This window comes from Pseudophryne corroboree, chromosome 2 (assembly GCF_028390025.1).
Source record: "Pseudophryne corroboree isolate aPseCor3 chromosome 2, aPseCor3.hap2, whole genome shotgun sequence".
In the NCBI taxonomy this organism is placed as follows: domain Eukaryota; kingdom Metazoa; phylum Chordata; class Amphibia; order Anura; family Myobatrachidae; genus Pseudophryne; species Pseudophryne corroboree.
In genome coordinates this window covers 696,450,454-696,475,278 of record NC_086445.1, presented here as the reverse complement: position 1 = coordinate 696,475,278, position 24,825 = coordinate 696,450,454, and the positions used below count along the sequence as shown (strand labels likewise).

At 47.4% G+C, this 24,825-nt stretch overlaps 1 long non-coding RNA gene across 2 annotated transcripts in view; it reads left to right on the top strand.

Moving 5' to 3' along the window:
* LOC135051100 (uncharacterized) overlaps positions 1 to 24,061 on the top strand; it is a 69,007-nt gene extending 44,946 nt beyond the window's left edge. For both annotated transcript variants that reach the window (XR_010242035.1, XR_010242034.1), the window contains exons 2-4: positions 23,052 to 23,244; positions 23,514 to 23,641; positions 23,917 to 24,061. This is a non-coding gene — a long non-coding RNA (uncharacterized LOC135051100). The remainder of the gene's footprint in view (positions 1 to 23,051; positions 23,245 to 23,513; positions 23,642 to 23,916) is intronic.
* The last annotated feature ends 764 nt before the right edge of the window (positions 24,062 to 24,825 follow it).

Genomic DNA, 24,825 nt, shown 5'->3' with positions numbered 1-24,825 from the left:
CAGACGGTGACAGGGATGTGTCGAGGGGAACGGCATCACTTGCTAAGGGGGTGCAGTTGATGATTGAGGCCGTACGGGAGGTGTTGCACATTTCTGACACAACTCCTGAGCAGGTTGAGGAGCCCCCCCCCCCCTCACCTTCCCAGCATCCAAGGAATTAAATGCGATCTATGAAAAAGCCTGGGAAAATCCAGAGAAAAAAATTCAGATCCCTAAGAGGGTCTTGGTTGCTTTTCCCTTTCCAGATGAAGATGGGAAGAAGTGGGAGTCTCCGCTGATAGTTGACGCCTCTGTCTCCAGGCTGTAAAAACAGATGGTTTTACCAGTCCCGGGATCTACCGCGTTGAAGGACCCAGCAGATCGCAAGGTGGATGCTATGCTAAAATCCATTTGCACGGCTTCTGGGGCTATACTGCGGCCTACTATTGCCAGGTGGTCAATCACTCTGCAGGAGGACTTGACTATGATGGATAAAGGTGATGTTGATTTGTGTTTACGTAATATTCAGGATTCTGCAGGGTTCCTGGTAGATTCCATGAAGGACCTGGGTTCCATGGCTGCGGGGATCTCCTCCATGTCTGTCTCGGCTTGCAGGGGTCTCTGGCTGCGCCAATGGTCTGCGGACGCGGAATCCAGAAAGTGTGGATGGTCTACCATATACGGGTCAGGCTCTCTTTGGGGAGGCGCTGGATGCGTGGATTGCCACGGCTACCGCGGGTAAATCTTTTTCTCCCCTCAGCTGCGCTGGCTACGAAGAAGCCTTTTACACCTTCAGAGGTGGTCGTGCTAAAGGAAAGAAACCTGTTCCCAAGACCCAAAGTCCTCCGCATGACTAAGGACAGCTCAGCCTGGAGGAAGGTCGGGTGGGGGCAGGACTCCGGCATTTCAGCCACATCTGGATGTCATCAGGCCTGGACCCTTGGGTACAAGACATTTGTGTCCAGGGGATACAGGCTGGAGTTTCAAACGCTCCCACCTCACTGTTTCTTCAAATCAGGCTTGCCAGCTCTGCCGGCAGACAGAACAATTCTTCTGGAAGCTATCCGAAGATTGGTAGTGTCCAAGGTGATTGTTCCAGTTCCACCCCATCATTGGAACAAGGGTTACTATTCGAACCTTTTCGTGGTACCGAAGTCGGATGGTTCGGTACGTCCAATTCTGAACTTAAAATCTTTGAACCCTTATCTCAAGGAGTTCAAATTCAAGATGGAGTCTCTGAGAGCTGTCATCTCAGGACTGACCGAGGGGGAGTTCCTGGTGTCCCTGGACATCAAGGATGCGTACCTCCATATTCCCATTTGGTCGCCACATCAGGCATATCTCAGGTTTGCACTGTTCGCCTGAAACCGATAGTGATCGTCCTTGTCATTCAGCCTCTCCACAGCACTGAGGGTCTTCACCAAGGTGATGGCAGAGATCATGGTTCTCCGCAAGCAAGGGGTGAACATAATTCCGTATGTGGATGACCTCCTAATCAAGGTGTCGTCCAGGGAGAAGTTAAGATCCATTGCTCTCACGACACAATTGCTCAAGGAGCACGGTTGAATCCTGAACCCTCCAAAGTCCCATCTGGAGCCGAAAAGGAGGCGGCTGTCTTTCCTGGAGATGATCCTAGACACGGAAGTGCAGAGGGTGTTTCTACCAGTGGAGAAAGCATTGGTGATTCATACAATGGTCCGGGTTGTCTTGAGGCCTACCTGGGTATCGGTTCATCAGTGCATCCGCCTTCTGGGGAAGATGGTTGCCTCCTACGAGGCTCTCCTGTACGGAAGGTTTCATGCTCGATCCTTTCAGCTGGATCTCTTAGACCAGTGGTCGGGATCTCGCCTACACATGCACCAGAGGATACGTCTGTCACCGAAAGCCAGGATTTCGCTCCTCTGGTGGCTACAACTACCACACCTTCTGGAAGGCCGAAGGTTCGGAGTTCAGGGCCGGATCCTTCTCACCACAGATGCAAGTTTAAGAGGTTTGGGAGCAGTCGCTCAGGGAGAAACTTTCCAAAGAAGGTGGTCGAATCAAGAATCCCTTCTTCCAATAAACATCCTGGAGCTAAGAGCCGTGTACAACGGCCTTATGCAAGCAGCATACCTTCTACAAGATCGGGCTGTTAAGGTGCAGTCGGACAACGTGACCACAGTGGCCTTCATAAACCGACAAGGCCGAACGAAGAGCATGGCTGCCATGTCAGAAGTGTCAAGAATCCTCTGGGCAGAAAGGCACGCGGTGGCGATGTTAGCAATCTTCATTCCGGGAGAAGACAACTGGGAAGCAGACTTCCTCAGCAGACATGATCTTCATCCAGGAGAGTGGGGCCTCCATCCAGAGGTGTTCGAGGAGGTAACCAGTTGGTGGGGGGGTTCCTCACATAGACATAATGGCCTCCCGCCTCAAGAAGAAGCTGCGGGAGGTACTGTTCCAGGTCGAGAGACCCACCGGCGGTGGTTGCAGGGCCGATACTAGGGTGTTCGGCGCCCTCCTGCAAACTATAAAATTGCGCCCTCCCTCCCTTAACTCATAAAGGGTCAGTGTGCATCACAAAAGAGGGGGATTTACAGGGAGAGTGAAGGCAGGGGCACTGACAGTGAGTGACAGGAAGAGGGAAGGCAGTTACAGGGAGGGTGAGGGCAGGGACACTGAAGGGTGGTTACAGGGAGGGCGAGGGCAGGGACGCTTAAGCGTGGTTACAGGGATGGTCAGGGCAGGGACGCTGACGGGGAGTTACGGAGAGGGTGAGGGCAGGGATGCTGAGGGAGAGTTACAGGGAGGGTGAGGGCAGGGACGCTGACGGGGAGTTAGAGAGGGTGAGGGCAGGGATGCGTTCTGTGCAGTGGCGGAACTAGAGAATAGTGGGCCCAGGTGCAACAATATGCATTGGGCCCCAACGCATATTAAAAATAGGGAAATGGCATCCCTCAAAATATGGTTTGTCTCACTAACAAGGGGTGTCACCACACAATAGTACTCCCAATTCAAGTTACACCACACAGTAGAGAGCCTTATACACCGTATGCCACACAGTATAGAAGCTTAAACACGGTACCCCACTCAGTAGAGAGCCTTATACACGTTGCGCCATACAGTAGAGACCCTTATACAGGCTACGCCAGACAGTAGAGAAGCTTATACATGGTACACCACACAGTAGAGAGCCTTATACATGTTGCGCCACAGTTTAGAGCCTTATACAGGGTATGCCACACAATGGAGAAGATTATACATGTTACAACACATAGGGGCGTATTCAATTATTGCCAGATTTTTCGACCAGTCGAAAAATCTTCAGTTTTTATGGCGAATTAGATTCGCCCTATTCAATGCCTGTGCCGATTTTTCGACTTGTTGAAAAGTCCGGCACTGGCAAAAAACCACATGAATCTGTGAATTTGCAGTCGATCTACAAGTTTTGTCGAATTTGGGGCGTTTTCGCCCATGCCAGTTCGACAAAAAAAAGGGGGAAAATTCATGGGCGAAAAGGGATTCAAAATCGGGCTCAAAACACCCGCAATTGAATACCCATGGTCCAATTTGGCGCGTAATTGAATACCCCCTATAGTAGAGAAGCTTATACACGTTTCGCCACACACTACAGAAGCTTATACACGGTACGCCACACAGTACAAAAGCTTATACACGGTACGCCACACAGTACAAAAGCTTATACACTGTACGCCACACAGTACAAAAGCTTATACACTGTACGCCACACAGTAGAGAGCCTTATACACGTTGCGCCACACAGTAGAGAGCCTTATACAGGGTACGCCACACAGTAGAGAAGATTATACATGTTATAACACAGGGGGGTATTCAATTATTGCCGGATTTTTCGCCCAGTCGAACAATCGGCAATTATCAGCCGATTTAGGGCGGATTAGATTCGCCCTATTCAATGCCTGTGCCAATTTTTCGACTTGTCGAAAAATACGGCACTGGCAAAAACCACGTGGATCGGCGAATTTGCCACCGATCCATGTGTTTTGTTGAATTTGTGAAAACACCTGCAATTGAATACCCTTGGTCGAATTTGTGCCATTTTTTCGGCTAGCCGAAAAAACAGCACAAAATTGAATACCCCCCATAGTAGAGAAGCCTATACACGTTACGCCACACAGTTGAGAGACTTGAATACGGTACATCACACAGTAGAGAAGCTTATACATGGTACGCCACACAGTAGAGAGCCTTATACACGGTACGCCACACAGTTGAGAGACTTGAATACGGTACATCACACAGTAGAGAAGCTTATACATGGTACGCCACACAGTAGAGAGCCTTATACACTGTACGCCACACAGTAGAGAAGCTTATACATGGTATGCCACACAGTAGAGAGCCTTATACACAATACGCCACACAGTAGAGAGATGCACACGTCAACATATACTACCGGGAATGTGAGATAGATAGATAGAGATGTGGCCTCATTGTTGCCGCAATGTGTAGGAACCGGCATACGCATCACGGCAAGCAGCAGTGAACGCCGTGCTGTGGCTATTCGCAGCCTCCATTCACTCCATAGAAGTACACATGCGCGCTTCATAGACATGGGCACACTAGTGGCGCCATCCATGCCGCGATGCGTACGCATCACGGGGTGGATGACTGTGGCTACATCTGTAGATATAGATATATACACACATAGTAAAACACACACAGCAAAACACATATACACAGACACCTAAACAATAAATATACATACAGCTAAACACATAGCAAAATACATATACAGTATACACAGAAAAACACACACATAGCTAAACACACACACACCTAAACAGACATAGGAAAATCCATATACAGTATATGCAGAAACACACACACCCATAGCTAAACACACACTCTTTACTTTACATGTGTTTTCTTTTTCCACACTCTGCACCTCCTGGCTCTGGCAAGGCTCCTCACTGCAGGGGCTGAGTGCACTGACTCGCTCTTCTGTACACACACCACAGACTGCTGCCATGACACCTCCCTCCCCCGTATGTCCCAGCATGCAGTGGAGGGCCAACACGGAGACCAGGAAGCTGAGAGCTGCAGCAGCAGTGCGGTGCAGAGAAGAAGGGTGATGTGACTGATCACCCTCTCACTGGCGCCGGGGACCGGCGCCAGTGAGGCTTTCTCTGTCAGAACTTGTAGCTCAGTGGGGGCAGCGTGTAATGAGTCAGTGTGACTCACTACACTGCTGCCTGCTACGGGCCCCTTCACAGCGCTGGGCGGCTCCATCAGTGAGGAGGCAGGGAGAGGGATGCTGCTGGCAGCCGGCATCAATAGCGCACATCAGAGCAAGGTCGCAGAGCGAGGAGAGCGCCTCTCTGACCCAGCGCCTCCTTGCTGAGCGGGTAGCGCCGGGCCTGGGTGGACGCACTGCTGACACCGTGGGTGTTCACATCTGTGTATGTGTTCCCTCCACTTTCTCTGATACCAAAAGTTCTTCAACTGGTAAGAACAAAGGTTCTGGCAATCCTCATTGCTCCAGACTGGCCAAGGAGAGCTTGGTACGCAGATCTACTGGATCTTCTGCTGGAAGATCCACGGCCCTTACCTCTTCAGGAGGATCTGCTGCTGCAGGGGCCATTCGCTTATCAAGACTTACCATGGCTACGTTTGACGGCATGGCGGTTGAACGCCAGATCTTAGTTCAAAATGGTATCCCGAGTGAGGTTATTCCTACCCTGATACAGGCTAGGAAGGGGGTAACGTTTAAACATTACCATCAAAGTTGGAAAAAATGTGTTTCTTGGTGTGAATTCAAGAAATTTCCTACGGTGGAGTTTCAACTTGGACGTTTTCTCCTTTTCCTGCAAGCAGGTGTGGATATGGGACTGAGATTGGGCTCCATCAAGGTCCAGATCCCTGCTTTGTCCATTTTCTTCCAAATACAATTGGCTGTCCTCCCTGAGGTTCAGACCTTTTGAAAGGGGTTCTGCACATTCAGCCTCCCTTTGTGGTGCCAACGGCACCCTGGGATCTAGGTGTGGTGTTGCAGTTCCTACAATCGACTTGGTTTGAGCCTCTACAGGAGGCTTACATAAAGTTTCTCACGTGGAAGACGGTCACTTTGTTGGCCTTGGCTTCTGCTAGATGTGTGTCGGAATTGGGGGCTTTGTCTTGTAAAAGTCCCTATCTGATCTTCCATGAAGATAGGGTGGAACTTAGGACTTGTCCGCAGTTCCTGCCTAAGGTTGTATTGGCTTTCCATGTCAACCAACCTATTGTGGTGCCAGTGGCTACTGACTCCTCAATTCCTTCAAAGGCCTTGGATGTTGTGAGGGCTTTGAAGATATATGTGAAGAGGATGGCTCGTCATAGGAAATCTGACTTTGTCCTCTATGATCCCAAGAAAATTGGTGTCCTGCTTCTAAGCAGTCGATTTTGCGCTGGATCAGGTTCACCATCCAGCATGCGTATTCTACGGTAGGATTATAGTGTCCAAAATTAGTAAAGGCCCACTATACTCGTAAGGTGGGCTCTTCTTGGACGGCTGTCCGGGGGGTCTCGGCTGTACAGCTTTGCTGAGCGGCTACTTTGGGTCGAACACGTTTGCTAAGTTTTTCAAGTTCGATAGTTTGGTCAAGCAGTCTTGCAGGAGCCTCCGCGCTCTCCCTCCCGTTCTGGGAGCTTTGGTACATCCCCATGGTACTAATATGGACCCCAGCATCCTCTAGGATGTAAGAGAAAATAGGATTTTAATTACCTACCGGTAAATCCTTTTCTCGTAGTCCGTAGAGGATGCTGGGCGTCCGCACAGTGCTTCGTTTTCCTGCATTGGTTTGTAGTTCAGTACTGCCTGGTTCTTAGGTAAGTTCTGCGTTATTTACTGTTTCAGAGCTGTTGCTGAGTTTTCCGGCATGTTAGCCGGATTATCCTGTTGTGTGAGCTGGTATGAATCTCTCCACTATCTGTGTATTTCCTTCTCTCGAAGTATGTCGTCTCCTCGGGCACTGAGTCTGGTAGGAGGGGCATAGAGGGAGGAGCCAGCCTACACTGTTAAACTCTTAAAGAGCCAATGGCTCCTGGTGGACCCTTCTATACACCATGGTACTAATATGGACCCCAGCATCTGCTATGGACTACGAGAAAAGGATTTACTAGTAGGTAATTAAAATCCTATTTAATAAACTGTGTCCCCTCGCATAGTAAAAAAAAAAAAAAAAAGGTGAAAAACTTATGTCGACCTAATGACTATAACTCCTTTGTACTAGATAGTCAAGATTGACTTGCCTGCACAGTCTATCTAGCCTTACGCTACCGACCCCACGGGAGTGCGCATAGGTATCGCAAGCTGCCTAACACCTTGAGATGTGCACTAGCTTTCCTTAAGATTTTGACTATATAGTCAAAATCTTACAGATTTATCTCTGTGTACACACCTTTAGACGGTTGAGTGGATTAGGTCTTGGTTGCTGGATAGAAAACAGTTGTATTAAAGGGAGTGCAGAACACAATGTATCAATTAGAAAATACACTACAGGTGCATGAAAGGGAGGGGTTAGTCTAAGCAAGAAATACGCTAGCACACCAAGCTGTACCTGTAACATGACTATCCACAGGATAACATTGGGATATTGTCGAGCGACAGCGAAAATGGCACCAACACGGTCACAAGCTTTCTGGCCTCCCAGGATGCATTGGGGCCTCCACTATATAGTCCCGCCCACTGACTCAGTCAGATCAGTTTTTTGCTTGGTGCGGCAGGAAGCCGCATGGTCACAGGGCTGCTGTGAATAAAGCAGCCTAAAGCTTTTATTATTTTATTTTTATAGACTTACTATATTTTTAGAGCGACTTATCTTAACAGCGTCTTAAACGCATATTAGAAAGAGTCGCTCCAACAACTCCCCACCAGGTCGCAACAACGCTTACCTTCGGGTATCAGTGCTGTCTCGACAGGCGTCTGTTTCGGATGTTCTAGCAGGTCCAGCAGACGTAACCAGGCTGTGGCCGGAGCATGGGGAGACGGTGAGTCTATGGACTTCCTCTTACTAGAGGGGTCAGGACACAGCTACACTGATTTGGTGGAGACTACAAACAGTGTGTTGATGCGCCGAGAATCTCGAGAGTGACAGCGCTACGCTCCGGGGATCATAGGCGCCAGGACTAGATAGAGGCCGCGATCCTGGGAGTTTAAGTCAACAGGGGGTTTCAGACGCTCTCCTGGCCGTCCCTCCTCCAAGTTCATGGCCAGTTCCCGCGTGTCTCTCGTTTCATGAACTAAATGACCTCACTTCCAGCTCAGACGCTACCACGAGGGTACTCTGTTGCAGCTTAGACGCTGCGGTTGTGTTCACTGGATATAAACCCGCCCAGACCGAGTCGCAGGCCCTTAGCGTCTGCATACACGTGGAAGTCGCTCAGCGTCCGTGTCCGTTGGTGAGCGTCCGTGTCCGTTATCAGTTATCAAGAGCGGCAGTGTACACCAGTAGCGTCTGAATCCACTCAGCGTCTTACGAGCGTATTTGCTTGGATATGGAAGTGTGGCTCTCTGGAGGCAGGGTATACAGTACTAGAAATTCTCTCTACTTCTTAGTATGCATTGTTAATTTTTAGTACCTATTGCATATGAGACCTGTATATTACTGTGTTTTCTGCATGTTATGTTGAAAATAGAACCAGTTAAAACAGAAGTACAATTTTCCTACTTATGTATAAGTTATTATGGAGGTTGTATTCTCATATGACAATGTCTAATGCTTTAACATGTGACTGACTGCTAGTATGTGTGCTGACTTTTCTGTGTAATGTCAGTCCTGTTCTGACCCTCAAATCAGGTGCACTGTGGTCAGATTGATCTCACCTCTATATACTGACATATAGGGTGTTCTTCAGTCACAAATTGTGTAGTCGATAAAAGGTTAATACCATGTCTGTGAGCGGCAAAAGTGATGAGGAGAATTTATCAAGCACTCCTATAGCCCTAACATGCTTGTCTTGTAAGTCAGGGGTAATTGATATGAATCAATTGGTCACTTATGAGGGTTTCTGTGTAAACTGTTTCGCTTTTCAGCGAAGTAAAAAACAGGAGTTGGTTCAACCACCAACAGAGCCACCATGGAATATGTTCACAAAGACTCTGTCTTCAATAGCGGACAGGTTAGCTCCGGTAGCACCTCCTCAAGGGTTAGGTTACACTATGAACTCATACATGCAGCTCCCCTCCTATGGTTTGGTTCCAGTAGCCTCTACAAGCAACCAAGGGGCAGGTAAGACTAAGACAGATACGTCTGTGTGGCAGACTACACAAGATGATACATCGGATGATGATGAGGAAACAATAGAATCAACTCCGTATGATCAGTCGCAGAGCTTTAGTTAAGAAGATGTAGCTGAACTTATTAATGCCGTGAAGGCTGTGCTTTCTTTGGAAGAGCCAGCCAAGACGGCGTTAAAAGCAAAAGCACCTGTATTTAAACTAACAAAATCAGTGAAAGCTGAATTTCCAGCGTCAGATGAGTTGACGGAAATGATGGATGAGTCTTGGACAGCACCCAGTAAAAAGTATAAGATTCCTAAGAGATGGGATTCTTATTATCCATTTCCTGCTGGGGCTTGTTCGAAGAGAGAAGTTCCTCCAAAAGTAGATGCACATGTTCTGCGACTCGTGCATAAATCTGCTTTACCACTGTCATCTACCTCTTTGAATGATGTCCGAGACAGAATGGGTAGAGAGCCTTTTGAAAAATATTTTTTCTCTAGTAGGAGCAGTGGTAAGACCTGCTATGGCTTCGGCCTGGGTAGCAAAGGCTATGGGCGAATGGATAGAGGAACTAGAGAACAGCATCCCTTCTCCTACTGGGGAGCAAGGGGATCATTTTTGCCGTTTAAGACAATCTGCCCAGTATTTGGAAGAAGCAGCAATTGAAAGTAGTCGCTCGTCGAGCAATTTGGCTACGTACCTGGAAGGCAGATGCGGAGTCCAAGAAAGAATTGGAAGCATTGCCTTTTGTGGGTAATATATTATTTGGAAAACCTTTATCGGATATCCTAGAATCAGAGGCTGAATCGAAAAAGGTCAGATTTCCAGCTACCTATAACCCTAAGTCCAAGGGTTTAAAATTTCGCTCATTTCGCTGGCAAAGCAAAAGCTAAAGAGGAGCCTAAACAACCCCAGTTTAAATCCAGGGGTAGGAAGCAGTGGGCAAACAAAAAGCCAGCTTCCAAACCTGAACAGAAACCCTCAGCCTGAAGAGACGGGCCTACGCCTGGAGGATTCCAGGGTTGGGGGCTGACTCCTTCAATTTGCACACATATGGCAACAGTCAACAGCAGATGCCTGGGTGCAGAAGGTAGTATCTCAGGGGTATGGGTTCCCATTCAGGAGGCAGCCTCCTCAAAGATTTTTTTGCACCAGCCCGTCTCGTATAGAGTCGAAGGCCAATGCCCTGCAAGACGCAGTCCAAAAATTACTGCAGTCAGGTGTGATTGTCCCAGTACCTCCATCACAAAAGGGACAGGGGTGTTACTCCAATCTATTTCTAATCCAGAAACCAAATGGGTCATATCGACCAATTCTAAATCTGAAAATGTTGAACAAATACATATAGATCCCGAAGTTCCACATGGAGACGTTACGCTCTACAATGTTGGCTATGGAACCGGGAGACTACATGGTATCTCTGGATGTACGGGATGCTTACCTACATGTGCCTATAGCACTGTCACATCAGTGTTACCTCAGGTTTGCCATCCTCCAGGAACATTTCCAGTTCCAAGCTCTGCCTTTCGGGCTAGCTACAGCACCCAGGGTGTTTACCAAGATCATGGTGGTTATGGCAGCTTGTCTGCGCAAGCAGGGGATAACAATATTCCCATACCTCGACGACCTGTTAATCTTAGCACAGTCGCAAGATTTACTGTTGAGCCATCTCCAACAGACGATAGTTTGTTTACAGAGACACGGGTAGCTCATAAATTGGGAGAAGTCGTCCCTGAATCCGTCACAGCGGATGGTTCGTTTGGGGGCCATATTGGATTCAGACCTACAGAGAGTTCTCTTACCAGAGAAAAAGATAGTCAAGGTGCAGGTCATGGTTCAGGAAGCGTTGCAAGCCCAGACAATGTCAGTCCATGCAGCAATGCGACTGTTGGGTCTGATGGTATCAACCTTCAACATGGTGGAATATGCGCAATTCCACTCCAGACCATTGCAGCACCTTATTCTGACCGAATGGAACAGAAATCATCAGACGATAAAGAAACAGATGATAAAGATTCCAGTAAAGGTAAAAAGATCTCTAGTGTGGTGGCTACAGACAGACCATTTAAACAAGGGGAGACCCTTTTGGATAAAAGAGTGGCAAGTCCTGACAACAGATGCCAACCTGCAAGGCTGGGGGGCGGTACTCGGAAGCCTATGGTTTCAAGGAAAGTGGACCGCAAGGGAAAGTCGCCTGCCGATAAATCTGTTGGAGATAAGGGCCGTTTACTTGGCTCTAGTTCAGGCAAAGGACAATCTACAAGGAAGACCAGTCCAGATCCGCTCAGACAATGCGACGGCAGTAGCATACCTCAATCATCAAGGAGGAACTCGCAGCAAGAGTCTGATGGAGGAAGTAACTCCCATTCTAAGATGGGCAGAACTCCATCTCCCGGCATTGTCAGCAGTATTTGTCCCGGGTGTACTAAATTGGGAAGCAGATTTTCTCAGTCGGCACACCATTCAGGAAACCAAATGGGCACTACACCCAGAAGTGTTTCAGACACTGGTGAACAGATGGAGTCTACCAGAGATAGACCTTATGGCGTCTCGTCTAAACAACAAAGTTCCAAGGTACGGATCAAGAACAAGGGACCCAGGAGCGGTCCTGATAGACGCACTGTCAGTAGAATGGAGGTTTCAGCTGACATATCTGTTCCCTCCAATATCTCTGTTACCCAGAGTAGTGACAAAGATAAAACAGGCAAAAGGAGCAATCAGTCTAATAGCTCCAGCTTGGCCAAGAAGGCATTGGTACACAGATCTGTTGAGAATGTCCGTGGAAGCACCGATACTGCTCCCTCAACGTCCAGATCTGTTAATGCAGGGTCCTTGTTGTCACAGTCATCTGGATCGCCTATCTTTGACGGCGTGGCTGTTGAAACCTCTATCTTAGAGGCTAAAGGATTTTCGAAACAAGTAATCCAAACCATACTTAGAGCAAGAAAGCCTTCTTCGGCTCGTGTGTATCATAGAATATGGCAAGCCTATATTCACTGGTGTAGTGGAAAAAATTACAATCCGAGATCTTTTAAAGTAGCTAGGATTTTGGATTTCCTTCAGGCAGGATTGGATAAAGGGTTGAAAGTTGCTTCCTTGAGAGTGCAAGTCTCAGCGTTGACTGTATGGTTTCAGCAGAAGATTGCTGACCTACAGGATATACGTACATTTTTCCAAGGAGTAGTACATATTCAACCTCCATTTGTTCCTCCTGCAGCTCTCTGGGATTTGAATTTAGTTCTTAAATTTCTCCAGGGTCCTCTGTTTGAACCTCTTGAGAGAGCAGATCTTAAGTGGTTAACGGTTAAAGTTCTTTTTTTACTGGCAATGGCGTCAGCCAGAAGAGTGTAAGATTTAGGAGCATTATCATGTAAGTCTCCTTTCCTAAGATTTTTTCCAGACAGAGCAGTTCTCAGAGCGAGATCTAGCTATCTTCCAAAGGTGGTATCAAAGTTTCACCTGAATGAAGAAATTGTAGTCCCAGCTTTTCAGAAATCGGGACTATCTGCAGGAGAAGCGTCGCTGGACGTGGTCCGGGCTTTAAGAATCTACATAGATCGTACTAGTGCCATCAGGAAAACAGATTCTCTCTTCATCCTCTACAGATTCCATAGGAGAGGTTGGCCTGCTAGTAAACAGACGCTGGCGAGATGGCTCCGAATGGTAATATCAGAAGCTTATTCTCATGCAGATCTCCCTTTTCCGGCTAATGTCTCTGCACACTCTACACGTAAGGTAGGTCCTTCTTGGGCAGCACAGCAGGGCGCTTCAGCAGAACAGATATGTAGGGCAGCCACATGGTCTTCCATAAACACATTCATCAGACATTATGCCTTGGACACTTTTGCCTCTCATGACGCAGACTTCGGGCGAAAGGTCCTCTGTGCAATGGCTTTGGGAATCCCAATGTTATCCTGTGGATAATCCTGTGGACTCAGCCAGAGAAATATACGTTATGGTAAGAACTTACCGTTGATAACGTGATTTCTCTTATGTCCACAGGTATCCACAGGGATCCCACCCTGACGCATCTGATTTGAGGATCTAGACAATCGCTAAAACCTCTTCCTTCTTGTATGGAAGGGTGTGCATGTGTGTTCTTATCGCCTGTACAGGTCTCTACCTAATGTTCCTGCCTAAAATCCTGGGAGGCCAGAAAGCTCGTGACCGTGTTGGTGCCATTTTCGCTGTCGCTCGACAATATCCCAATGTTATCCTGTGGATACCTGTGGACATAAGAGAAATCACGTTATCAATGGCAAGTTCTTACCATAACGTATATTTTTATATATATTGTATATATAAAATCTCCACATAGATACATATATTTGCAAATAAGCCATCAGGCCCCAACATGGCTCCTCTGATGACTGGTAGTCCCTAATACTAGGTGTAAGCCTGGGGTGCAGAACCCTACAAATCAGCAAAGGCCAGCCACCTGAGGATAGCACACATGCCAGAAGGTAATGTGTTAATAAAATGAAAGCAAAATCTATATACAAAAGCTGATATACTGTATTTAGTGATTGTGTAATTTAGACCTAAAGGATTAATGAAAGTTAAGGGAGTGCTAAATTAGATCTCTTAGTGTGCTGCCCTGATGAAACCCAGCCACACCAATCTAAGGGGGACTGCACCCCAGACTCACCCCAGGTACTAATAATAACAACCATTCTGGGTAATATAATGCCACATAATAATGGCATCTAAACAAATGTATCCAAATTGAGAGCTAAGTTACCTGAAGATACCCAGGATCTCCAACTGGCACTACTGGAACCAACATACCCTCCAAACACTAGTCCCATCTCTGCCCCCTCATACTAGAACAGTGATGGCTAACCTTGACACTCCAGCTGTTGTTGAACTACACATCCCAGCATGCCCTACATCAGTATTAGCAAGGCCAAATAGCAAAACAGTAGCAGGGCATTCTGGGATGTGTAGTTCAACAACAGCTGAAGTGTCAAGGTTAGCCATCACTGTACTAGAAGAACAAAATGTAAGTTGCTCATAATAATTAGAAAGTATGCTACAGGTGCATTAAAGGGAGAGGTTAGTCTAGGCAAGAAAGAGAATGGTGGTTAACCCCCGGTGTCCCCCAGCACACCAAGCTGTAACATGACTTGAAAAACGATATAATAAATATCCAGAGGTCTTAGTTACATATATGCCCTGTTAAATAAACTTGAAAACATGGGCTTGGATACCAAGATGGTTGAATGGATAAAATCTTGGTTGCAGGATCGAAAACAGAGTTGTAGTTAATGGAGTGCATTCACAGGAGGGACATGTTACCAGTGGAATACCCCAGGGATCTGTATTTGAACCAGTGCTTTTTAATATCTTTATTGGTGACATTGCAAATGGTATTAAAGGGAAGGTATGCTGTTTTTCAGATGACACAAAGGTATGCAACAGGGTAGACACACTAGGAGAGGTAAAACAAATGATTGATGATCTAGGAAGACGAGAGGAATGGTCAAGCGCATGGCAATTACACTTTAATGCACTTGGGTCTCAAAAATCCATGGCAATTACACTTTAATGCACTTGGGTCTCAAAAATCCTTGGCAATTACACTTAAATGCACTTGGGTTTCAAAAATCCAAAGGCTGAATATAGTATTAATGCTGGAAATTACTGAGGAGGAAAGGGATCCAGAAGGTACTATTTCCGGTGACTTAAAAGTAGGTAAGCAATGTAACAAATCAATGAGGAAGGCTAGTCAGATGCTTGGTTGCACAGGGAGAGGAATTGGCAGGAGAAAGAAAGTAATGAACTGTATAGGTCATTGGTACAGCCTCATCTAGAATACTGTGTTCAATTCTGGAGGCCATATCTTCAGAAGGACATTAATATATTTTAGACTGTACAAAGAAGGGCACTGAAATGGTGCGTGGCCATTGATTGCTAAAACATGTAATGGCGTGTTTTTTACCCGAAAATTGATGGTGGGGACTCAAAAATAAAAAAAAGCAGGATCCCTCAGGACGCGCTCTGAGCGGCAGCGCTGTCAGTCCGTTTCCGTCTTCACAGTAGCAGAGGGACGAACTTGGAAGGGGAGGAGATCATGGAGATTATGTTCTCCCGCCCCGCCACCCTTCACCGTATGCTCTGTGCGCATATGACCGGGATCATCCTGCTGTCACAGCAGTCAGTGACAGCAGCGGTTTGTGGTGTAACAGACGCCGGCTCCGCTCTGGCTGCCTGCTGCGATCGGAAGTCTCCGATCCCGCGACAGAAGGGGCGGGGGCAGAACTAGCCGCAATGAAGTGCCCGCGGGCGGCATGCAAGATATCAAGGTACTACAGTGAGTCAGCCTGACTCATAGTGCGCTGGCATGTGTCTGCACCGCAGACCATCGCTGAGGGAGGAGGAGATGCTGTCCGGCCGGAGGAATGTACCTTTCCCCTTCTCCATCCCCCATCATGATTGGACGCTTTGTGCCTCCTGGATGGCTGTATCCACCATTGGGACCAGCCACCCTATTGAGTATACAGTGCGATTCACTTCTGGCCGGGGAGTGAGAGGAGGAGGAGGATCTGAGTACTATTCTGGCTGGAAACCACCACCGTCTCCGCTGCAGGCAGCCAGGGAGGGGGGGAAGCACCAAGCCTAGCCCAGTCTGCACTGCCCCTAGTACACCCAGTGCATGCTGCGATTTGCGGGTAATTAGAGGGTGGAGCTTAATGCAATGAACTGCCTGCCCCCATCAGAGACCTGTGCCTGAGCTGCTGTAGTTGGTATTGTATAATGCTCTCTCTCATGCACCTCCCTCTCCCTGACACTCATGCTCCTCTCCCTTACACTCTGACTTGCTCCTCTCTCGTGCCACTCCATCTCTCCCTAATGCTCTCTCATGCACCTCCCTCTCCCTGACACTCTCATGCTCCTCTCCATCTCTCTCCCTGACATTCTGTCTTGCTCCTCTCATGTGTCTCTCCCTGACACTCATGCGCCTCCCTCTCCCTGACACTCTCATGCGCCTCTCTCCGACACACTGTCTTGCTCCTCTGATGTGCCTCTCCCTGACACTCTCATGTGCCTCCCTCTCCCTGGCACTCTCATGCTTCTCTGCCTGAAGCACTCTTTCATGCACCTCTCCCTGAAACTATCTTGCTCCTCTCTTTCTCCCCCTGACACCCTCTTAAATGCCCCTCTGTCTCTCCCTGACAAGCTTTCTTTCTTACTCCTCTCTCTGACACACTAACTCGCTCCCCTCCCTCTCTTGCTCCTCCCCCTCTCTTTAAAACCCTCCAGTGATCGCAAAATACGCGTTATAGCGATTGACCCAGTTTTTAAAAATAAGCGGGGCCTGCAGGAGGCGTGATGCCTGCGTGCTCTGTGTTAGCCAATAAGATTTCAGTGACCTGCTCCACTTGTCTGCCCTGATACGCTGACAGTGGCCAGCCGCATCAGAGCGGCCTAACCCCACTGCCTCACAGTAACAACCCGCGCAACAGCTAGCGTACCTCCTGAGCAGCGGAATGTATTTCCTCATCCTTCACCCTCTCCCTGTGACAGAGCGATCGGCTGAGCTGTCGCGCGGGGCTGTCTCATGAGTCCCGAAAGGAGCATCTGACGAACACCGGACATCGCCTCCTAGATACTGACCGTCACCCCTCCTAAACACCCCGCGCTTCAGCATTCTCTCTTTGGCTGCAGCTCTGCTGACCAGGATGCCATCATTGGAGAGTGCCCACACACAGCTGCGGCAACTTCCTCAGCCTTACTTCCCACACTCGGCACCTAGTAATATGTGTATAGTACTATAGGGGTCCTGTCCTATACGCCCGCTGCCAGCCACACGTGTGTAGAGGTCGTGTCTTCGCTACCCCAGCAGCCATCTACCCTTACCCTACCCCCAGTACTTCCTGCCTCTAACCCCCTCCTTGCCCCCTATCCCCAGTATATGCCCATTCCCTACTCCCAGTACTTCCCATAACCCCTCCTTGCCCCCCCAGTACTGCCCCAGCTACCCCCTGCATCTACCCATGCCCTCTCCCTTCCTCCAGTACTTCCTGTCCCTAACCCCCTCCTTGTTCCCAGTACTGCCCCAGCTAACCCCTACCCACAGTAACCATGCCCCCTTCCTACCCTCAGTATCCATGCCCCCTCCCTACCAGTACTTCTGCCCCTAAACCCCTCCTTGCCCGCAAGTATTGCCCCAGCTGCTATCTACCCAAGCCGCATCCCTACCCCCAGTATTGCCTGCCCCTAACCCTCTCCTTGCCACCCTGTACCGCCCCAGCTATCTAACCATGCCTCCTCTATACCCCCAATACTACCAGCCCCAAACCCCCTCCATGCGCCCACTATTGCCCACCTGCTATCTAGCCATGCATCTTTCCTACCCCCAGTACTTCCTGCCCCCAGTACTGCCACAGCTGATATCTACAATTAACCCCTAACTACTCCCAGCACTGCCTGCCACTAGCTGCCCCAACACTGTTCCAACTGCTGTCTTAACTTACCTTCTCCCTACCCCCATCGCTGCCTGCCTTTACAGCCCCCTTCTACTCCCAGCTCTACTCCAACTTCTTCCTGCTTCTGCCCCAACTGCTAGTTGCTCTTTACCCCTCTATCCTAAATGCTACCTCAGCACTGTTATAAGCTGCCACCTGGCCCCCACACTGTCCCAACTGCTGCCTTCCCTCACCCTTCATAAAGTGTGATGGGACCCAGAAACAGTGGAGTAGGATCACAATTTTTTATAATGAGGGGTCCCTAGGACCCACAAATTTTTTTGCTCAGCCTGATCACTGAGGGCCTACATCACAAAACACCCAGAAAGACTACAAAATATCAATATGTATCATTTGGAATAGAGAATGGAAAGGGGGGGACATGATTTAAACGTTCAAATATATCAAGGGTTTTAACGAAGTCCAGGAGAGAAACATACTTCAAATGAAAATATACGTTATGGTAAGAATCTTACTGTTGATAACGGTATTTCTCCTATGTCCACAGGTTTCCACAGGATAACATTGGGATATGATGGAGCGACAGCGGATTGGCACCAAACGATCACAAGCTTTCTGGCCTCCCAGGATACAACGGGCTCGTCCATATAATCCCGCCCACTGACTCAGTCAAATCAGTTGTTTCCATGGCATTTAGGCAGGAGCATTATGTAGAACCCTATTCAGGCGAGAAGAACACACATGCACACCCTTCCACGCAAGAGGGAAGAGGTTAGCGAGTATAAAGATTCTCAAATCAGGTGCGTCAGGGAGAGATCCCTGTGGAAACCTGTGGACATAGGAGAAATACCGTTATCAATGGTAAGTTCTTACCATAACGTATATTTCTCCGGCAGGGTCCACAGGTTATCCACAGGATAACATTGGGACTTCCCAAAGAATTTTTAGTGGTGGGGACGCTCCTGATTAGACAGGAGAACCTTTTGCCCGAATTTAGCGTCATGAGAGGCAAAAGTATCCAAGGCATAATGTCTAATGAATGTGTTAATGGAAGACCATGTGGTTGCCTTACATATCTGTTCTGCTGAAGCACCATGTTGTGCTGCCCATGAAGGATCTACCTTTCGTGTAGAGTGAGCAGAGACATTAGCCGGAACAGGGAGATCAGCTTGAGAATACGCTTCTGAAATCGTCATTCAAAGCCATCTTGCTAGCATCTGTTTAGTAGCAGGCCATCCCCTCTTGTGAAATCCGTAGAGAATGAAGAGATAATCTGTCTTTCTGATGGCACTGGTACGATCTACGTAGATTCTTAATGCCCGGACTACGTCCAGCGACGCTTCTCCCGCAGAAAGTCCCGATACCTGAAAAGCCGGGACTACAATTTCTTTGTTAAGGTGAAACTTCGAGACCACCTTCGGAAGATAACCAGACTTAGTTCTGAGAACTGCTTTATCTGGATAAAAAAATCAGAAAATGAGATTTACATGACAGCGCTCATAAATCTGACACTCTTCTAGCTGATTCCACAGTCAGTAGAAAGAGTACTTTAGCTGTCAACCATTTAATATCCACTTTCTTAAGTGGTTCAAACGGAGCCCCTAGAAGGGCTTTGAGAACCAGACTTAAATCCTAAGGTACTGCAGGAGGAACAAAAGGTGGTTGAATGCGCAGCATTCCCTGGAAAAAAGTACGCAATGCTGATACTTGAACTCTCAAGGAAACCACCTTCAAACCCTTATCCATTCCTGCCTGAAGGAAATCTAAGATTCTGGATACTCTGAAAGATTTTGGATCCATACTTCTTTCACTACACCAATGAATATAGGCTTGCCATATTCGGTGATAAATGCGAGCTGAGGAGGGTTTCCTTGCTCTGAGCATAGTTTTAATTACCTGTTGTGAAAAACCTCTTGACTTCAGGATAGAGGTTTCAACAGCCACGCCGTCAAAGACAGCCGATCCAGATGCCTGTGGTAACAAGGACTCTGCATTAGTAGATCTGGACATTGAGGGAGTAGAATTGGAGCATCCATCGACATCCTCAGTAGATCTATGTACCAATGCCTTCTGGGCCAAGCCCGAGCTATTAGAATCACGGCACCCTTTGCTTGCTTTATTTTCCTCACCACCCTGGGTAACAGGGTGATCAGAGGAAACAGATGCCACATGAAAGTCCCATTTCACTGACAGTGCGTCCACAAGGGTCGCTCCGGGGTCCTTTGTTCTTGACCCATATGCCGGAACTTTGTTGTTCAGACGGGACGCCATGAGATCTATCTCTGGCAACCTCCACTTGTCTACTAGAGTCTGAAATACTTCTGGGTGTAGAGCCCATTCGGTTGCTCGAATGGTGTGTCGACTGAGAAAGTCTGCTTCCCAGTTTATGACTCCTGGAACGAACACTGCGGACAATGCTGGAAGATGGAGTTCTGCCCACTTTAGTATGTGACTTACATCCTTCATTGCTCTTTGGCTGCGAGTTCCTCCCTGAGGGTTGAGGTACGCTACTGCCATTGCATTGTCCGAGCGGATCTGGACTGGTTTTCCTTGCAGAGTGTCCTTTGCCTGAATCAGTGCCATGTATATGGCCCGAATTTCTAACAGGTTTATTGGCCGTCGACTTTCTTCTGTGGTCCATTGTCCTTGGAACCACAGTCTTTCGGACACTGCTCCCCAGCCCTGAAGACTGGCATCCATTGTCATGATTTCCCAATCTGATATCCAAAGGGGTCTCCTCTTGTCTAGATGGGATGTCTATAGCTACCAGGCTAATGACCTTTTTACCTTTACTGAAAGTACCATCATTTGTTTCTTTATTGTCTGATGTACTCCATTCCATCTGGCCAGAATCAGATGCTGCAGAGGTCTTGAGTGGAATTGTGCATATTCCACCATGTCGAATGTTGACACCATCAACCCCATCACTCGCATTGCTGCGTGAATTGATATTGTTTGACTGTGCAACAATTCCTGAGTCATTAAATGCACCTTGGATATCTTTTCCAAAGGTAAAAATATTTTCTGCAGACTTGAAACCAATACAGCCCGCAAGTGAATCATCCGTTGTGACGGAATCAGAGACGACTTTGCCCAATTTATGAGCCATCCGTGTTTCTGTAAACAAGTTATTGTCTGTTGGAGATGGCTCGAGCAATTCCTGGGATTGTGCCAGGATTAAAAGATCGTCGAGGTATGGGAAAATCCTTATCCCCTGCTTGCGGAGATAAGCTGCTGTAACCACCATGATCTTGGTAAATACTCTGGGGGCTGTGGCTAACCCAAAGGGTAATGCCTGGAATTGAAAAATAGGATTTTAATTGCCGAACGGTAAATCCTTTTCTCGTAGTCCGTAGAGGATCGTGGGGTCCATTTTAGTACCATGGGGTATAGACTGTTCTGCAGGAGCCTTCGGCACTTTAAGACTTTTCAACAGTGTGAACTGGCTCCTCCCTCTATGCCCCTCCTTCAGACCTCAGTATAGGAACTGTGCCTGAGGAGACGGACAACTTCGAGAGAAGAATTTACATTAAACTAGTGGCGAGATTCACACCAGCTCACACCATACAAAACATGCCGCCTAACATGGCTTTCAACATAACCCATGCTATCGTGCATGCATAACGCAACAGCTGTTAACATCGTAACACATGAGAACTTGTGTGAAAAGATAAAGGGGTATATGCAATTGCGGTCGAATTGACGCGAAAGTCGAAAAACGGGACATTTTTGTCAAAATAAACATGTCGAATTGGATTCGTCAATGCAATACAGTACTTTTCGACAAAATATCTTCTGTTTCAGACTCGACTTTTTGCAAATCGACATTTTCAAAATTCGACATGTCTGCAATGGTCAAAATGCGGCTTTTCGACAAAAGTATATTCAATTGAAGAATGACTATTCTACAACAGTGCTTTTCGACAGCAAATCCGTCATTTTCAGTCCGCCTCACTTTGCTGGCGGGATCTAATAAAAAAATTTAAAAAAAAGATTTTTTTTTTTTATTGCTAATAGCATATCTATTTATATTTGAAGGGATTATCTACTTGGTTTGTCTTTTTTGACTCAAGTATTATTTAATTGATTTTTTAAAATAAGATTTTTTTTCTTCACTCTGCTGAGGGAAATGTACCCATGATTCCACAGTTTTACCCAGGATACACTTCTGCAAAGCCCCTCCTATCTCCTCACTCCCGGTTTTTTGAGACTTCAGGGAGAAGGAGCCATTTACAGTCAGCTTTGTTGTGGAATCGTTTTTTTTGGACAATCCCTGCGTTTTAAAACACATTTATATCCTATTTTTGTACTTACTACAATAATGGAGCCTTTTTCTGACCAGATTGTGATGTTCATGCTGGCTGCAAGCATGGAGGAAGAAAGGGTTGGTGGACATCAGGATCAAGGTCAGCAAATGTCTGCATTGGGTGAGCCAGTATTGCGGGTTTCATTTCCACGTCCACGCCAGTATCACACTAGGTGTGAACTGGAGGATCTCAGCGAGTTCGAGGTGATTCAAAATTATCGCTTATCGACTCGCGACATATATTCGCTGTACGCTCAGTTGGAGGCCGACCTGGAACCTCGGGCACGGACCAATCGCGCACTCAGCGGTTTCCAGAAACTGCTGGGTACGTTAAATTTTTGGGCGTCAGGCACATTCCAGCCTACACTGTCTCAAACATGCGGTTTTTCACTGTCGCGCTGTATAACCCAGGTCATTATGGCTTTCCGCAAATTGACGATCCAGTTCATCACATTTCCAGAGACGGACAGCGAATGTCGTGAGATCAAATTAGGCTTTTTTACCAAATACAAATTTTCCAATGTTCTGGGCGCGATTGATTGTACCCATGTGCAGATCAGACCGCCACGGAATTCGGAAGAATGTTTTCGGAACCGAAAACATTTCCATTCCATGAATGTACAGGCGGTCTGTGATGTCAACATGAAATTTTTGAATATTTTTGTGGGATTTCCTGGATCGTCTCACGACTCCTTCATCATAAGTCAGTCATCGCTGTTTGAGAAGTTCGAAACAGGAAATATGCCGGGTGGCTGGCATCGAGGCAAATAATTGAACGTGCCTTCGGTGTCCTTAAAAGCCGGTTTCGATGTTTAGACACTTCCGGCGGTGCTCTTTTGTATTCACCGGGAAAGGTTTGCGGCATGGTAAATACATGTTGTATTTTACACAACATGTGTCGCAAACCGTTTGCCGGTGACTCTTCGTCGCAGTGCTTTCCGACGCGGGAACCGTTCTTCTGCTCTACCGGTGGGTATGGACGAAGGAGATGATTCCCGACGGACATTGATCCAAAGCTTTTTTTTCCACTGCCTGCGAGTATACTTGTAACATTTGTATTATCGTGTAAACTGAGATTGTAATATTCTAAAAAAACATCTTTATTTATGTATTTCAGAGTTTTACGTCCTGTTGACGCACCTTCCCAGGCCTGTGTTCAAAGTTTCGTCCTGTTGACGACCTGTTACCCCCTGTTTTCTCCTGTTGTTGGGTTGCCGCAAATATTGGACATGTTTATCCAACTCTACCATGGGCGACCTACTTGTGATGTGGACCTGACCCTCCGCCATGTAGCAGACAACCCCCCTCAGGTGAGATGTATTGCCCAAAACTCCCTCCTGTCCAAGTCACCCCTGCATGTCCAAAGTGCAGCCCTCCGGCATTTGCAAAACTGCACATCCAATCATGCCCTGATGCTTACACTGTGTGTCAGGGAATGTTTGGAGTTACGCAAGTGCCGGAGGGTTTGCATTTGGGGCCACTGTAACCTGCTTGTGTCGTGTTGCTTGTACCTTGTCTTTTCCGTACCAGGGGGACACTATTACCAATAGCTGGAACCTCATACTATTCTCTTCCACAGGTCTTGCGGAGTATCCTTCCCAAGTGGCGTGGATGTGGAGAGACACAACATTTCTCCTGATGTACCATGGGCGACCTACTGGTGATGTGGACCTGACCCTCCGCCATGTAGCAGACAACCCCCCTCAGGTGAGATGTATTGCCCAAAACTCCCTCCTGTCCAAGTCACCCCTGCATGTCCAAAGTGCAGCCCTCCGGCATTTGCAAAACTGCACATCCAATCATGCCCTGATGCTTACACTGTGTGTCAGGGAATGTTTGGATGTGTAGTTACGCAAGTGCCGGAGGGTTGCATTTGGGGCCACTGTAACCTGCTTGTGTCATGTTGCTTGTACCTTGTCTTTTCCGTACCAGGGGGACACTATTTACCAATAGCTGGAACCTCATACTATTCTCTTCCACAGGTCTTGCGGAGTATCTTTCCCAAGTGGCTTGAATCCTCATGGATGAAGGGGGACACAACAGTTCCCCTGCTTGTACCATGGGTGACCTAACACAATTCCACTGCATCTGATATTTAACATTGTATTTACTAATAATTTAAATAAAACCACAGAAAACTTCTCATTTTAAAAATTTATTGAAGAAAAATTGTGTTTTATTTTTGAAATAAAAAATGAAATGTAATAAAACAAAAAAATAGTTTGTTCTTCTTTACATTCTTTTCTTGTGTAGATATCTGTGGGGGGGAAAAAAAGAAGCATATTAAGTAAAGACACTAATGTCATGTTCATTCCTTTCCCAAGAACATTTGTGGAACCATACAGCCCAGCATGACCCATTGCTGGGCTGTGTGGTTCCACAAAGGCAGGCGGTCCAAAGTGGAATAGTGGTGTCGGTGTTCAGCACTTTGACACGCCTGCACTTGTGGAACCACACAGCCCAGCATGACCCATTGCTGGGCTGTGTGGTTCCACAAAGGCAGGCGGTCCAAAGTGGAATAGTGGTGTCAGTGTTCAGCACTTTGACACGCCTGCACTTGTGGAACTACACAGCCCAGCATGACCCATTGCTGGGCTGTGTGGTTCCACAAAGGCAGGCGGTCCAAAGTTTCTTGAATATATACATTAAAACATGGCTCTACTCACCTTGGTACGCACAACACGAACGTATGCCGTCCACTTCAATTTTCCACCCAATCCTATGAATAAGCCAAAAACAAACACTAGTGAATAGTAAATTCACACAACAGTGAAAGCCTATAGTACACCAATACAAAAAGTTTTTTTTGGGTAAAAAAGTGGTATCAGAATAGCTCTTTGGCCCATCATACATGTAGCCACAAGGAGCTTTCATCCGTTACCACACGCCCC